Below are 12,497 nucleotides of genomic sequence, written 5' to 3' on the forward strand. Positions count from 1 at the left end.
TTTTTTATTGTGGTTTTTTGTTGGTTTTTTTGTTTTTAATTGAAAGCTCACAGGTAGACTATCTGGAATCACACAGATATTTTAAAGCAAGGAAAAAAAAAAAAAAGAAATCCAATTCACTCAAACTGCTGAAAATAAAAATGTCCTTGTGCTCTTTCAGATCTCCCAATTAAGTTTTGAAGGCTGCAGGTTCAATGTTATTAAAACAACTATAGAAAAAAATGTATTATGTATCACCCCCATTTTTATTCTGAGTTGCCATGAACAGAATCTATCTCACTAAGTGTAGCGTTGCATTATCTTTAATCCATTTTTAAACATAAAGACTTTTAAGGTCACTGTTAATTAGAGAAAGGTCCCAATTCTTCCTAACTTTAGGCTGTGGATGCATCACTGTGGTTAAGTAAATTTACCTGTTTGGATTAATATAAACATTTGAGAATTAGGCTAGCTTATCCCACTGGGTTTTCATCATTTAACTAACACTTATTTTCTGGGCAGGAAGCAAGATAAACGTCTTTCATCCAAATAATAAGCAGAGCTGCTAATAAAACATAATACTGAATGAAACTAAGAAGGGCAACCTGTTAACCTGTTATTTTCTTCACAGACTTACAAAACCACGAAAGGGAATAAAATAAATGTCAAAGAAGGAAATCAACAGAAGCACTATAAGGACAGAATCAAGGAGAAAGAAAATGTCAAGGGAATGTTGCACCTAATATACTCCCTTTTAAATTTCTTCACTACGAGAAATTAGACAATTGAACAATAACCTTAAATGATTTGCAAGAAACCTGACTGTGGGGAATTTTGCTCTTTATAAGCTTCACACTAGATATTCAGCACAATTTGAAGAGTACTGTTCTGCTCAGAATCTATAACATTACAGATAAGAAATGTCACCTGGCCATTGCCTTTCCATCCTGTAAAGTCACAAAATACTGTGGAGTATGTCCTCTCATCAAGGAACTCCATTTGGTTTCTGATCAGGTGTTTTGTATTTCCTTATTCCTCAGTGTCATGACTTTGCAAATTGCAAACTCATTTATATTGGACAGTGCTACCCAGCCACAGAGAATGGGTTTTACCTTTGTTTTGCTGTCAGTACTAGTGAAAATAGACACATATCTTAGAAAATAATTTCCTGTGCAACCTCATTTTCAATGCTCAGTGGCAAGATTTACTTCATAATATAAATCAAAATTCAAGCTTAATAGGAAATTACTGGTCCAGTTGTGGTGCCAAAGCCTTTCTTTCAAATATTCACCCAGCCTAGCACATATCTCTGCATGAATTTCTCATTAGTCCTTGTCATTGCTACTTGCTGGAAAACAAAAATGACTAAAAGAAGTGGACTTATGCAATGGAGGGAAGATACCATGACTAAAAATACTTCTCTAGCTGTTGTGCCCAAAATGGAAGATTCAATGACTCTCACAGCCTTACTCCTAAGAGGTATTGAGCCAGTACCCATTTAGCAGCAAGAGTTTAAAATACAAGAAAATGTCAGTTGGAAGAATTTAGTGCTAAATCCTAACAGAGAAGGAAGGTCAATATAATATTCTTACCCCAGATATTTCTCATGGATGATAGACCTATATATTCTTTTCCTCTGAATGATTGCATGCTTTTGCTTTGGCATTTTTACACTTGTGAAAATACAGCTCTACAGTTCCTCTTAGTTTAATAAGGTATATTTGGAAAATGGATTTTATTTAACTACTCTAAAACTTGCATTAATTTGCAGAGACAAATGTCAGGTAGATTTTCCTCTCTAAGCCATTCCACAAATGAAGCAATTTGGATCAACTTCAACAGAGGATTGATGAGTGAATTTCCTCCCATAGTATTATGCATAACTTAAAAGCAAATGTTTTGTATTGAAGAAATAAACAAAGATAATTTTAAAAATACAGTGTGGATTTTTTGATGTCTGAAACGTCAGAAAGATTCTTTAAATATTCATTACCCTGGATACTAAACCATGCAATTGAGTATCTTTCTTCCAACAGAAAGAATATGCTGCTTCTTTGCTATGGTCTAGTCTTTTCCACAGTGGGCATTCTTCTGACCAAGTTGATTTCCAGAGTCTGTACCTTCAATTACTGAGAAGGAAGTGAATCAGGTAGCCAGGAGAATGTTTATGTTAATGTTATATAAGCCTGGCAAAGAGTGGGATTCTGAAGTGAAGTGTAACTTCCAAGATATCCCTTACTGCTCCACAACATTTTAAGATGCACTGCTGGTTTCTCCATATTCCAGCAAAAGCCAAGCCAAGAAGTAAAATGATTATGTTTCAGTAACTAGATTTTTCTAGTTTTTTAGAGTATATGTTCGGCTTCTCAGTTGTATTATGTTTCATACAGCATTAAAATGCTACCTTTTTCTTAACTACATGTATAATAAAATCAAATGGACAGCTCTTATTTAAATAAAAACTACCTTGCAAGGAGATATGCTAAGAATGAAATGCCTTTAAAATAAAGTGCTCTCTTAAAACACTTTCTATGAACACCAAGAGACCAAGTCATAAACCACAGTTCCCACAGTCAATTTGAATTTGTTTATATATTCAGCATTGTTCAGTAAAAGTAGAAATCTGGAAGAACAGTTTAGCCCATTTTATTTTCCCCACTCTGTTTTATAACTTGCTTTCAGAAATCATCATTACATTTTATTTTACAAAATTTATTTTATAAAGTTTATTTTATAAAATTATATTTTATTTTGTAAAGTAATTTACATTGTAAAATACAATGTAAAGTATTTTACAAAAAGGATCAATTTTCATCATTATTTGATGAGGAATGTTTCTGAATCAGATATAGTGGCTTTTCATTAATCAAAATTTTATTTTGATCCATCTGACCTCTTTAGATAGCTTTTCAGTTGTGATATATTGTTAAAATCATTATTTTTCTGGATTTATTTGTATCATTTTATGTGAACAACAGTTAACACAGTTCAGCCAGCAAAGTTATATGGACAGAAGCCTATTTTGTGTGAAAGGGTAATTAAGAAAAAGAGGTTTAGCTTTAATAGGAACAAGGATAACCAGTAAAACGCGAAGCCATTTCTATCTTAAATCCCAGGAAATTTACTAACATTACTGGTACAGATAGCCAAGGTATAGCTTCAGCTACACTGACTTGTCATAAACTTTATATCCAAAGACAAAACAAAGATTTTGAGTTTTCATATTCTGTAAAAATAACTAAGAAAAAAACCAAAACAAACCAAAAACCAACCAACCAAACAAAAAACACAGAAATAACCCGAAAAAACCAAACTTACCCTTTCAACATCAAAAAAAACCTTACTGCCTTTCCTCCAGGACTTCAAAGTAATGTCACCAGCAGCACCACTGGGACATCAGTGGGTTCTACGTTATGAATGTGTTGTGGAATTTGCACTGAAGCAACACTAGTCTTGCCAAAATTAATATAGGAGCATATGGCTGCCCAGCCCATTGGTATTGCCAGAATACACACAGGAGGAGGAACTGAACTAATCCCTGACATTGTCAAAAGTCTGGATGAGCCAACATACACTAGCACATTTACACCTGGATTCAGAGACCATAGCAATAAATGTCAGGGGTTTGGAAATCTTCCTGAAACCTCATCAGACTTACCCAACTTTACAGTTCTGAAATGAAATGAAAACATGAAAGGTTCATAAGGGTACTGCAGAGCTGTGTTAAATCACATTTGTAACCTTCTTTGCTTAATTCTCCATTGCACAGAAGTTCCCTGAAGAGCTACTTTCAAATTTGGAGCAGCGTTTTTAAAATTCCCTCTCTTTTTGAGTAACTATGGTCCCCAACAAGACTAATTTCATACAGCAGGAAATGAGTGCAACATGGAGGACAGGAAAGAGCATGCTAATTTAATGCACATCTGCAACTTCCCCTTTATATTTATATTTGCAGTATCTTGCTACCACCTGCTCCTCATGCTGGATACACAGAGGGAATCATGAGGCCATCTCAGGGTCTTTTGGGAAATATTGGGTGGCTGATACCAGCAGCTACCAGGAGAAGAGTTTTTCCACACACTATTGTTGGCTTATCATAACTAGGATGCTCAACACTTCATATAAATGCCCCCAAAAAAGTCAAGATTGTACTGGCTGCTATTTGGAATCTGAAAGGAATTGCTTCCCCTCTCTAGGCAAACAATCTGGATTTTTTTCCCCCTGCTTTTCTTCCAAAAGGCAGTATTTGCCACAATGAAATCTTGCACATCTCATCTATATAATCCTCTTCCTTTGATGCACCTCTGATTGTATGCCGTTTTCCTCCTCTGGCTGCTGCCTTGTCTCCCGAGTGTTTCTATCCAACTAATGTTTCACACAGGTCTTATGGTGTCACACACAGCTTCATAGATGAATATTTGCACTGCATCTGAGGTCCTGAGATCTACTTCAGGCTCAGACATTGCCAAGACAGAGACCTAAAGGCCAGACTGGATATCTAACTGAATTTTGTGGGCTTAAGCTCTGTGATACTTTAGTAGATACACTGTGCTGTAACAGGTAATAGTCACCACCTCTGTTGTTACCAGAACTTACACATTTGATGCTAGCAGCACATCTTGCTTCTGTAATAGAGACAACTCTCCTGCTTCATGGTCCAGTAACTTTAGGGATTTGTGGCACTTTGCTAAGCTGATGGAAGCAGACTTATTTAGGAGTCAGTTAAGCAGCCTTTAAATAATGTCTGTATGTCGCCTTCTTAATGAAAGAAATAACAGTTCATTTAAGAGTGGATTTGTAACATAATGATTACTCTGTTTAATTATTTTAATTAATTAATTATTAGTTACATTTCAATACAATATTTTCATGTAACATATTTCTGTTGGTTACTTCCCCTTTTTATAATATTGCTTGAATCAAGATGGTTTCACTGAAGATGATGAAACTCAAACATGACAAAGATTTGAATATTACTTCACACATTTGATATATTTGATAATTCTCTGAATTAAACTCTGTCTTATTGCTGCACTGTGACTTACATCTCAACATACAGGGTACATAGCACACAAAATAATAAATGCAGTAAGAAATTGCCTGCTTATGTGTAGAAATGTAAAACAAATACAAATGGGATTTAAAGGGAGTGGACAGAGAATTCCCTCCTTCCATAAGATAACCTAAATAAAATACTGATGCATCTACATTTATCTCATCCATTAAGAGGGGCGAGAGAGAGGAATTATATTACTAAAGAGGGAAAAAAAGATTTCCCAGAATGATTGGCTAGTACCAAACATAATGTAAAAAGGAGTGTCCAGTTTTCCAAGACTTTTGAAGGAAACATTCTAATACAACCTGCAATCAGGAGTCAAAGATCAGAACTTTAGACTGAGACTTTAGTCTACCAAGGATTTAAGCACAATGAATGCTCATCACAGGACGCAGGATTAACACAGTGAAGTATCTTTGATTGAGAAGAGGTGCGAAGTGCATCAAAACATTGTATGGGCAAAAGTGCCTCTAATCAATAAGGTACATTTCCTTAAGGAAACTGTAACTGAACTTCAAAGATCATTATTATATTTATACTTTGGATTCCTTATGTCACATTATCCATACAGCTGGTACATAGATGAGGCATAGTCTACTATTGCTACTTCTTACTCTGCTGCCTGAAGCTGAAGCAGTTTGTGGCACTGACTGGAAAAATGCTGATGATCCTAATTCATTACCAACACAGTTATAGCAGATCAGTTTCTATATCAGATCTGTTTTCTAAGAAGTTAGAAATATGCAGAATTCTATTAATCTGCAGTATGCACACCCCTTTGTGAGCAGAATGTCATAGTTATGTATTCAAGCACTCAGAAGTTTGTCCGAAAAATTGCCTATGCATATGCAACTTTATAGCCTCTCTGACACATCCATCATAATATTTCAGTTACATGACTCATTATATTTCTTCCTCTAAATCTTTAGTTGTATTTATTGCTATTCAAGGTAGTATTTTTTGTTCTTCTCTTTATTTGATGTTTGTTTGACCCCATACCTTATTTGAATTAAAAGTAAAATTATTTCCTTCAGGACTGTTTCCATGGTGGGTTAGCTAGACTGAATTAATGGTGAATGAAAACTCCATAACTAGATATTCCTTAGATTCAATTTGTTACTGCCATTTTTCAGCTTGAAAATTAACAATTGTACTAAGGTACCTTCTAGGTTTGGGTATAGAGTTTTCATCACTTGAGACCTGACTTCTTCATACACTAATTTATAACACTGTCATAATTCAGAGCAGTTCTAATTGATTTCATTTACAACTGGAAACACAGATTCTTCAAATCTGACCCCACATTTTTCATGAGGTACCCAGAAAGATGGAAACATCACACTTTAGATAAAAATATCTTTTTGAAATTTAGGTGTAGGTTCCAGAAGTTGCATTTTTCTTCCCTCCAGACTCTGCCATGCTTTACATCTTTCTTTCTATCACCTAAGAGACAAAGTTTACCACCTCTTGTCGCTCTCTACCCTGTAGGCCTCCTCTTCCTACAGAAATGGTCTGAGAGATATCTGAGAAACTGTACATTCCCAAAAATTGTACAAATTCAAAAGCAGTATTCAACTTTAAAATCTTCTGCTTCAGTTTAAGAATGGAAAAAGGGCCTATCTTCCTGAAAGCTTGTCTAATATTTCCACTTATAGAGATACTGCTTTTAACACAGCTGTATTAATGATAGTATCATCCTGTTTCACAGGCATCCTTTCCATCTCTAGTGTTACGCATCATCTAGCCAGAAATAAATGAATCAGGCATCCAACAGAGAGCATTTTCTTTCAATGCAGCCTGAGAGAACAAGGCACTGGATAAAGTCTTCGGTTAAAAATGTATATGATCATAAAAGCAAAGAGTTTATTATCATTCATGTGTGCAGACCTTAATTTTAGCATTCCCTAATGCTAGTTATTCTAAAACCTAATTCCAAATAAAAATTCAGTAATGTCCACTGCTATACTTTTATTGAAATGTTTTCACATTTACATGTAAAACATATGCATCATAAAAAATAAACACATCTATACTATCATTTATATGTTTATATTGGCTAGCTGTGAACATAAGCAGATCTCACAATCATCTGGAAATATATTTAAATAGATATTTTGGTATTGCCATTCTTACTGGCTAGTATGAAACACATTGTTGTTAAAATTAATAAATAAGTAGCAAATGAGTTTAAGTTGAAAAGGAAGTCAGAATACACTGGTAGGTAGAAAGAGGGAACTGCTATGTCACAGAAAACAACCTGACTTCCCACATACAGCAGGTACTTGTATCCCAGCTAAATAAGAACTAAGCAGACCAGCTGACAGCCAGCCTCCTGTTAACTCTCTCCTGAAATTATATGTTATTTGCTACCCACCACCTGTAATTGCCCACCACCATCTTCCCCTCGATGCTTGTAATTTTGCTATATATGTGGCTGTCTGGATTTCTTACACTTCTGAAGGCACACAGACCTGGTAGACTCAAACTTCTAGATTTCTCATTTAGTCATATGTAGATCCTTCTTTTTTCTCCATAACTATGCATCCACTTTTCCCACCAGTGCACCAATCACTGCCAGTGGGAAGGAAAAGCTGTTGTCTTCAAAGTGAGAGCTTCCTACTACCAGGTGCCTCAGGAAATCCCCCCTCCCTCCATGTCACAGGCTGCTAATGTGACTGCTTTTTGACAGATGTAATTCTTATTTTATGTCAGAATAAATGGAACAGAGCTTGAGAAAAAGGGAAAGGGGGGAAAACAATAACTAGGATACAGTAAAGGTTAAAGAGGAGGAAATTTTTTTCATTAAATGTTTCCCTTCTGTGTCCTGATATACTCACATAAATACCACCTGCAGGGCTCAAGTTTGGCAGAAATCTGAGCCCTGATGAGCTCCATGACTCCAAGTGTGCATAGTTATTAGATATTTATCAAGTGGGATAGCAACCAGGGGTGAAAGGGCTGTAAATACCACTGCATTACTTTGTGCACAGGTGGCAGTGATGGGTGATGAGGCTGGGAAAGAAAGACCATGCTGCTCTGTGAAAGCTGAGCAAGCCAGAGGATGAAGAGGAGGCTGAACAAGAGCAAGTTATCTTGCCAATCAAATCCTATTCAAACAAAGCCAGAATGCCATGTTTGAGAATTGCATAGATGTCTGCAGGCAACTTGTGCCCCTTCTGGCGGTGAAACTCTGATTGGAGGAGTCAGAATTTGACTGAACGTGTTTGATAGGAAAAAATGTATGTTGCCATACTTACAGTCCAATTGTCCAAGACAGTCAATGAGAGAAATAAAATAAAATAAAATAAAATAAAATAAAATAAAATAAAATAAAATAAAATAAAATAAAATAAAATAAAATAAAATAAATAGGAAGCTCATCAACTGTCCACCTGGTAAACACCTTCAGATCATTGCAATTGTTGCATATTTTAAATTATCCTATATTTTGAGACAATAATATTACATGATAATTCAATCATTTCAATTTCACTCATCTCAGAAACCAGGCAAAGTCCATGATTTACTGAAACTGTACATGTTTTAAGAACCAACCCAAAACATGGCATATGATTTTGTATGTTTAATGCTTTCTTACAACTCTTACATCATAAATTAAATCTTAGATGTTCTCAGTACTAAAATCACAGCTTTCAAGTGCTTTCTTCACAGTAGACCCTTTGTACTTGACAGGCTAAAAACTTACTAAAAATCTCCAGCATACCATAAATGTAAGCTGGAAAGACAGGATGGTGCCAGTTTGCTAAATTTGGATCATAGGCTAACTCTACAGTCAAAGTTACAGCTGCAAAACCCTAAATCCAGCTGATAGTGAGGACATTTAAAAGAACAGTCTGATGCCTGTATGGAAACCAGTCACATGTGGTAAAAGGTGGTCAGAGAGCTGCAGTTTGGAGCACTATTGTGGAAGTATTTGGGGGGGGTGGGTGGAGGGTGGATGGATGGGGGATGGATGGGGGGGGGGGGGGGGTTGGGGGGGGGGGTGAAAAGAGCCACTGTAAGAAATTTTACAAAAAGCTAATACAGTGATTTTTTGAACAAGTGTAATGTAATGAGACGGATGAATAAGACAGGATTTAAGCTGCTGCATTTGTTATTAACTGAGTCTCAATATCACAATGCTTTGAAGGTAAGAAAATGAAACTTAAGATACACCAAGAACCAGATTCACAAAGGTAGATTAAACCCCATAGCTTTTAGAGGGAATTTTTCACATGCTGTATTGAGAGGATATTGAAAGTCATTGGCTGGGAGTGAACACAGCTGCTGCATATGCAATGGACAAAAACTGTTTGAAGCAGAGCAATGATTTCCAGCAATTATTTTAAATCTGGAACTGGGTGACAGGTAGGCAAGACAAACAACTAGAATGAAAGAAGGGTTAGTAGCTGCATTCATCACTTACAATCAGAAAACCCAGATCACTTGCAAAGGGGACAGATTATGTCATAGCCCAGGATTAGAGACAGAAAAAGAGAAGGCTGAGAGTTCACCCATGCATTTCCTGTTGAAGCACATATTATAATACAGGTTTTGGAATTCAAATTGCTACATGAAGACCCTTTGCAATAAATGAGCTAAAGCTGGCCTTAATATTGGATCAGCTTTATGTCAGCTTTAGCTGAAGTTGCTGGATTCAGTTGCTGAGTGAAATGCAGTATGTAGAAATTCAGACTAAACTGTCTTAACACTACTTTCTGCTTTAAATGATGGGACAGATTAGATAGCCTCAGTTTAGACGTCTCCAGATTGGGCTTTTAAGTCTGAACAAGTCATTCTAGTCTCACTTTACAATCAACAACAAAGGGAAATTAATCTCATTAAGAAAGGCGTCTAAGAAGAGTAAGATAAATTACTCTCTGGAATGTTTATCTCTGCTGACTTTAAAAGAAACCATGGGAACAGGCTGATATTTACACACCTATGCTTTGGATGTTGTCAAGGCTGGGCAGATTAATTTCTCTTTCAACGTTTTTTTGTTTTCTTGTTTCTGGGTTTTTCTTCCCAACTTTGTGTTTAAAACATGTGGAAGTACTTTTGTTCTTGCTACTAAATTCCACACACCCTTAGAAACAAGTGAAACACTCATGCATTTTTCCTGTTTTTTGAAAAATCACTGTTTTGCCTTTTTTTCCATCATTAAAATATGTATATAAACTGTAAATATAATTCCAGTAGCTGAAAGAATAAAGTACTATTTTCACACATAAATATGTCAAAAGGATAAACCACAACAATGAAAATTTAAGACTTCAGTATAGGAAATGCAGAACAGAAGAGGATTGGAGAGAGAAAACTCCTTTTACAGCTGTCCCTTGATGAGCCTAGAACTCATCATGGGAAGACACAATGTGATTTGCATGGTGTCAGCAATACACAAACCTCATAGTGAGGGGTTATCTCCTTACCATCTGAAATTATATATTTTTTTGTTTTTAATTATTTTTAAGTAATTTTTAATATGTGTATATATATATATATCCTTGATACTATTATAACTTATACAGATAAAGATTTAACTGGGATGTCTTTCGTCCAGAAAATGACCAAACAGCCTGCAAATGCACACATATCACATAATAAAAAGTAATGTTCCTCATTTGCCTACATTTGGAAGTAAATAATTCCAAGGACAAAAGATTTGCAATAGCATCTTTTGTCCAGTCTTTTGCAAATCTAGTAATAAAACAGACTTACAAAGGAAAAGAATGCCCCAGCAATGGCTTGACTACACAAAAGCTCCCTGTTCAGTGCTGCCTCTCATCTGTCAGTCAACAGGCTCTACAGCTCAATGGGTGAGCTGGACATGGGTTTTATTCTGAATTGTCACATTCTGCATCCTCACACACTTCTGGCACATGTCACTTTGTTGGAAAGACTAACTACAAATACATACTGCTTTTCAAAATAGATATGGCAAACTTGAAAGCTCTCTTGCTGGTTTTGTGGCCATCAAAACAAAAAGTCCCTTCTTTTATAAGAGATGGTCATTACTGCACATTGATGCCCTTAACACTGATATTATTATCTAAAGATTATGTTACAGTAATAAAAGTAAAGATGTAAGTGTAGCAAAACTGTGCCTGAAGGTGTAACAGGGAACTACAGAATTACTGGATAAATAACCAAAACTGAGATTCAAATTCAAGATGCCAGTGCTCTGGGTAATGAATAAAAGGAGGGATCTGTTCGGATCAGTAAGGAGTACATACCACTCTTTAGGCCTAGACAGTCTGTGGACAATTTTTCCATGGCAACCAGCTAATCTAACAGTAATAGTTCCAACAGATGGAGGCTTATTAACTCATCAAAAAGAAGGATATTAAAGTTAGTCTCACAATCAAACCTGATGACAAGAAAATTCTTTTTAAGTATGTAAATCAAGTTGGCAAAACATGAAGTAAGACAGCAGATACAAAAGATGATACTTTGGAAAAGTGCTCTTCCAGTCACCACTCTGTCTCATCTACTGATATCTCCCTGCAAGCCAGTTATCTAAATAACATAGCTAATGTTTATCTGGACTGCTTTTCTATTATTTGATAGTTTATTATTATTATTTTAAATCTTAGACTATTCTTGATATAATGTTAAGTTACATGAACAGAACCTAGTTAGGAGACCAAAAGCAAACTAACCTACAATGAGTTTCTTTAAAAAAATTATTGTAATTTCATTCTGTGACTAGATAAACTTTTCTAACTCCTTATTTGCACACTCAGATCATTAATCATTAATGGACTTTGTGGGAATTATTATGGAAAACAAGGTTGATAAATGAAACAAAATTACCCAAGTGTAGGAAAAAAACCTCTGACATTTTAATGCAACTTGAGATCACTTGTTTCTTTGTTTATCCAAAGAATTATCAGGACAAGCAAAAAAAAATTAGATTATTACTGAAAATGTTCTGAAATGTTACATAGTTAGGCACATTTTGGATGCATTTTTATTGCAAAATGGGGAAAATAACATACAAAATTCCAGCAACACACATCACAGGCATCTCAGCTGTAAAAGTCTCTTTGTCTTTTGTATTAATGACATAAGCCAAGTAATATTTAATGACATTTCATTTTCAATATTGTAAAGGCTCAGTTTTCAGTATTGTCACATTTCATATACTATGTTAAGCTTTTACTCTATAAATAAAATACTGCATTTGTGTGATTACTACACAGCACTTGCAGAAATGAAAGTCAGCACTTTAAAGATCGTGGGTTTATTTCTCAGGCACTTAATATATTAGCATGTATGGGTAACTGTCAGACTTTATGGCATTTTATTAAATCCAAGCAAGAGGAGAGAAAGAGAGATTCTGAAATGTAAATTTGACAACTCATTGAAAATTACCACTGCAGCTTTGATTTTTCAAAGTATGTTTCTTGTCTCAAATGAAATTCAAGGAAATTTGAAAAACACTAAAGAGAATGCTGTAAGC

At 35.3% G+C, this 12,497-nt stretch overlaps 1 protein-coding gene across 1 annotated transcript in view; it reads right to left on the bottom strand.

The window, feature by feature from the left end:
• GPC6 (glypican 6) overlaps positions 1 to 12,497 on the bottom strand; it is a 498,670-nt gene that overhangs the window by 442,398 nt on the left and 43,775 nt on the right. The gene's annotated exons all lie outside the window — the stretch shown is intronic.

The sequence above is a fragment of the Parus major genome, chromosome 1, assembly GCF_001522545.3.
Source record: "Parus major isolate Abel chromosome 1, Parus_major1.1, whole genome shotgun sequence".
Classification (NCBI taxonomy): domain Eukaryota; kingdom Metazoa; phylum Chordata; class Aves; order Passeriformes; family Paridae; genus Parus; species Parus major.